Source organism: Suncus etruscus, chromosome 16 (genome assembly GCF_024139225.1).
Source record: "Suncus etruscus isolate mSunEtr1 chromosome 16, mSunEtr1.pri.cur, whole genome shotgun sequence".
NCBI classification, from domain to species: domain Eukaryota; kingdom Metazoa; phylum Chordata; class Mammalia; order Eulipotyphla; family Soricidae; genus Suncus; species Suncus etruscus.
Genome location: NC_064863.1, coordinates 46,401,249 through 46,407,332, shown reverse-complemented (window position 1 = coordinate 46,407,332; position 6,084 = coordinate 46,401,249).

Below are 6,084 nucleotides of genomic sequence, written 5' to 3'. Positions count from 1 at the left end.
CATTGGTGATGGGAATGTTGCACTGGTGATGGGTGGTGTTATTTACATGACTGAAACCCAAACAAAATCATGTATGTAATCAAGGTGTTTAAATAAAATATATATAAAAAAGAAAAAGACAAAACTTTGCATCTAAACTCTACACCTTCTAACTTAAGCCTAACCCTAGCCCAGACCTAATCCTAACCAGAACAAGTCGTAGGCCTAAATTAGCAGATGCTAAAAATTACCTAAAACCATAAATGTGGTAATTAACATGTCTATTACTTTAATTTTTATATTTGAACATGATAAAACCTAACACCGAATCCCTACACAAACTGAATCTTAAGGCTAGCTTTATCCATCGTAAATAAACCTAACTTTATAGTAACCATGATTCAAGTTGAGGCATAACCCTACCAACTAGCCAAAATTTAACATTTTCCATTTTTTAATCCCATTTCTAACTTTTTTTTTTTTTGGTTATTGGGCCACACCCAGTGACGCTCAGGGTTGACTCCTGGCTATGTGCTCAGAAGTCGCTCCTGGCTTGGGGGACCATATGGGACGCCGGGGGATCGAACGCAGTCTGTCCAAGGCTAGCGCAGGCAAGGCAGTCACCTTACCTCTAGCGCCACCGCCCGGCCCCCCATTTCTAACTTTCAACACCACAAAAATTACCACTTAACATCAACATAAATTTTATTCCTAGCCTAAATCTATTCCTACTCCTAAAATATGCTGTTTGAGGGAGCTAATGACAAAAAATAACCATGAGCCTAAATATAATAATCAGCTACTAAACTTTACTTTTATTTGTAATTTTGAAATGAACAAACCTAACACTTAAATCTTGTGCAAGAATAACCTTAATCCTGGGCCGGAGAGATAACATTGAGGTAGTGCGTTTGCCTTGCATGCAGAAGGTCGGTGGTTCGAATCCCGGTATCCCATATGGTCCCCTGCGACTGCCAGGAGCTATTTCTGAGCATAGAGCCAGGAGTAACCCCTGAATGCTAACGGGTGTGACCCAAAAATGAAAACAAAAACAAAAACAAATAAAATAACCTTAATTCTAAACCTAACCCTAGTTTTTTGTATACTAAGCCTAACCTAAGGGAAGCTTTAATTTATAATTAGCCAAAATTTATGATTCTCCAAGTTATATTTTCAAATTTGATTACACTACAAATTTGCATTTAATACCTATGCAAAAAAAAAACCTATATCTAATTCTAAACCATAATCTTAACCTGAATTTATGCTAAATATGACCATAGTTGATGTCAAATACTACTAATTAATTAGCCTAAGAAAGCCTGTCTCAAATACAGGAGGAAGGGGAGAGAGAGATGGGGGTATTGGTGATGGGAATGTTGCCCTGGTGAAGGGGGGATGTTCTTTTTATGACTGAAATCCAACTACAATGATGTTTGTAAACACAGTGTTTATATAAAGATATTTATTAAAAATTTGCATATGACAAAACTTCATAGTTCATCCCTACACTATGTAACCTTAACACTAGACCTAATAATAATAAATTCTATCCCTAACCAGATGGACAATGAATGAATGACACAAGTCAAGGCCTAAATTAACAATTTGCTAAATATGTAACTTCCATATGTAACTTTATTTCTAACTTTAACACAGCAAAATTTACCATTTAATACCTACATAAACCCTAATCTTAAACTTACCTATTCTAAGCTCAATTCTACCCATAAACTATGCTAAGCCTCAACTTTGTTGATGCCAAAAAAGTACCAATTAGCCAAAATTTAACAGCCATTTAGACTTTCATTTGTAACTTTGAACATGAGCAAATGTAATACTTAACCCTTATAAAAGGCTACTCATACCCTAATCCTAATTTTAATCCTAATGATAATCCTAATTTTACATATAGTAAACCTTATCCAAACCTAAGACTAGACCTAACAATAAGGCAAAATTTAATATTTGTCCAATAGTTAACTTCCATGTATTTGAAGGCTATACAAACATTAACACTAACTCTAGCCCTAAAGTTAACATTATCTATGCAAAGCCTGGCATTAACTCATGCTAAAATTATTTAAAAGTTTAAATTAAACAATTACTATATTCTTAACTTTTATATTAAAATTTTAACATGGCCAAATCTAGTCCCTAACCCCTATGCATACCTCCCTAACCTTAAGGCTAACCGTATCCTAACATTAACTCTAACCCTGACCCAAAACAAAGCCACTCTATTTGCCAAAATTTAATATCCATCCATTTCTAATTTTTATGTCTAACTCTGAACACTATAAAACTCAATAACACTTAAATCCTAAACCTAATCACAGTCCCAAACTTAATCCTATCCCTAATCTAAATTAAACCTGATTTTAAAACATGTTAACAATAACCAAGTATCGTAAATTTAGCATTCTTTACTTTCATTTTTAACTTTGAACCCAGACAACCTTACACATAACCCTTTCAGAAAGCTAATACACCCTAGTTAGCTTTAATTCTAATCCTAATGCTAATTTTAGTCCATTACTGACTATGATCCTATCCTAACCTAAACTTAAAATTAGTCTAAATTTAACAATTTCTCAATACTTAAATTTTCATCTATAAAAGGAGAAAAACCTAATCCCTAACTTCTGTACAAACCGAACCATAAATTTAGGTCTAATTCTAACGATAACCTCAACCTTTACTAACACTAACTCTAGTTTAGACTGTAAACAACTAACATTAACAGCCACTCAATTTATTTTTAATAAAAAAAAATTAACCTCTAACCACTACAAAAAACTAACCTCAGCATTAATCCTAATTCTAATCCTAACTCTAATCTTATGCTCACCAAGGTCTAGACTAGGATAAGGGTTATTATGGCTTAGGGTTATGTTAAGGATTAATACTAAAGTTAGGATTTGTGGAGGGATTAGGAAATGCTCATGACTGACTCCTAGAAAAAATTCAGGAATCACTATTGGTGATTCTAGGGAAATACATGTTAGGTTTGGGATTGAACCCAAATTATCTGAGTACAAGGCAAAGGTCCTACACACTGTGTTATAACAAGTCTCTAAACACACAGTCAAACCTAACACCTAAGTACTCGACAGACCTAGCTTTAGCACTAACCTTTTTCCTAATCTTTATTATTATTATTTTAAGTAATTTTAATTATTTTAAATAATTTCTTTAGTGAAGCACGTGGTTACAAAAATGTTTGTAGTTAGATTTCCCCTAACTCTGTACTAACCCTGACTTTATCATTTACTAATTTGTCCAAAATTAGCAATGGCTGCATAATAAACTTACTTTCTTTCTTTCTTTCTTTCTTTCTTTCTTTCTTTCTTTCTTTCTTTCTTTCTTTCTTTCTTTCTTTCTTTCTTTCTTTCTTTCTTTCTTTCTTTCTTTCTTTCTTTCTTTCTTTCTTTCTTTCTTTCTTTCTTTCTTTCTTTCTTTCTTTCTTTCTTTCTTTCTTTCTTTCTTCTTTCTTTCTTCTTTCTTTCTTTCTTTCTTTCTTTCTTTCTTTCTTTCTTTCTTTCTTTCTTTCTTTCTTTCTTTCTTTCTTTCTTTCTTTCTTTCTTTCTTTCTTTCTTTCTATCTTCTTTCTTTCTTTTTTCTTTCTTTCTTTCTTTCTTTCTTTCTTTCTTTCTTTCTTTCTTTCTTTCTTTCTTTCTTTCTTTCTTTCTTTCTTTCTTTCTTTCTTTCTTCTCTCTCTCTCTCTCTCTCTCTCTCTCTCTCTTTCTTTCTTCTTTCTTTCTTTCTTTCTTTCTTTCTTTCTTTCTTTCTTTCTTTCTTTCTTTCTTTCTTTCTTTCTTTCTTTCTTTCTTTCTTTCTTTCTTTCTTTTCTTTCTTTCTTTCTTTCTTTCGTCACACCCGGCGGTGCTCAGGGATTACTCCTGGCTGTCTGCTCAGAAATAGCTCTTGGCAGGCACGGGGGACCCTATGGGACACCGGGATTGGAACCAAACAACTTTGGTCCTGGATCGGCTGCTTGCAAGGCAAACACCGCTGTGCTATCTCTCCGGGTCCTGCATAATAAACTTTCAATGTATCCAAATCTAACATCTAACCCATCTATAACCTAAACCTGACCCAAACTTTGATCCTTACCCTATCCATAATCCATTACTTACCCTAACCCTATCCTAGTCATAACCCTGACACTATCCTAGTCTATAAACTACTGATTAACATGAATTGGACAATTACTCAATTATTGCATTTTGAATTAATTCTAACCCCTAACCCTATACAAATCTAATCCTAACCATAGCCTTATTCCTTATCTCAATCCTTCACCTTATTTTAGGCTAACCCTAACTGTAGCCTAGAATTTAACCTACAAATTAGCTTAATTTTAACATTTACTCAATACTTCACTTGCATTTTTTAAGTTAAAACATAAAACATGACCCCATAACATAAACCCTAACCCAACACTACTCAAAATTTTATTTTTAACCTATACGAACCCTGACCCTATCCTATTCCTAAATCTGTTATTTAGCCTTTATTTGACATAGGCATATACTTAACTTTCATTATTTAATTTCTACCTCTGTTGGCTCTTTAGTAGGTAGTCTAGAGCTATAACAAATAAACAGATATGTTGTCCTCTCAAATAGTTTATGATGCAGGAAATATAGCTGACTGTAGAACAGTCACAGTTAACTCAAATTTGGTTAAAAAAAAAGTGCTTCTGTGTAGAGACTGTGCTTAAATTAACTTCCTGTGAGGAAAGCTGTACCCTGACTTGGGACACTGTAAAGGCATCTGAGTGGAAGGGACGCCTAATCTGGGTGTGAAGACTGACGGGGATTATATGTGTTATGAAGCATTGGATTTGTTAAAAATGATAATGTCTGGGCAGAGAGAAAGTACTGAGGTTAAGGCCTAGTATGTGACCAACATGAACGAGTTAACCAGATTTCCAGCAACGCATATAGTCTATTGAGCACTGACAGGAGTTATCCTTGATCATAGAACCAGAAATAACTTTAGCACCAAAGGTATGGTCCCAAAACAAAGCAAACAAAATTTTAAAAATTAGTAAAAAAAAAAAAATAGATAAACCAAAGGGACAGTATGGTCCCAAAACAAAGCAAACAAAATTTAAAAAATCAGTAAAAAAAAGATAAAGCAAAGGGACAGGTCAATAGCCCAGAATGCTTGCTTCAAGAGACCCAGGTTAAGTCCTAAGTACCACAAATGGTCTCCTGAGCACTTTTAGGAAAAATACCAAGCATCAAGCTGAGAGAATTGAGAGTACTCCCAGAGCACTCTCCGGGGTGGCTAAAAAAAGAAAAGAAGAAAGAAAAAATGATGTACATGTAAAAGAATGCTTATATATACTTTTTACGTATATCACTGAAGAAAAACTCTGACCATAGCAGCACAGGGTGTAAATTCATACATATTCTTTTTTTAAAATTATCTTTATTTAAACACCGTGATTACAAATATAATTGTAGTTGTATGATTACAGTCATGTAAAGAACACCCCCCTTCACCAGTGCAGGATTCCCACCACCAATTTCCCAGATCTACCTACTCCCCACCCCACCCACACCTGTACACGAGACAGGCTTTCTTTTTCCCTCATTCATTCACATTGTTATGATAGTTTTCAGTGTAGTTATTTCTCTAACTGCACTTATCATTCTATGTGGTGAGCTTCATGTCATTAGCTGCACCTACATGGGAGGATGGGGGAAAGTAAGGGTTGGGACTGAGGCAGTAAAATATTAGAAATGAGCTTTGTAGGGCAGTATCAAGGTCCCAATACAAGATGGATATTATGGATATATAGAATATATGCACACAATACTATCAATATGAAAACAAGGAGAAAAAATTTCCACTGACTGTCCCAATATAAACCAGTGCTAGAACAGCCTGATTTCCTCCCAGAGTGCATTCCCATTAGTGTAGGGAGAGATGGGGGAAAGCCTGTTGACCCCTATAGAGTCCACCTAGACCGGTGCCCAGGAAAGACTGAAGTCCAGGGGAGAAAAACCCCATACCTGGCAAGAGCTGGTCTCCAGAATCAAAGAGGAAACCAGAAGCCAGATGTCTGCCTGACCTCCTCCCCATGCACCT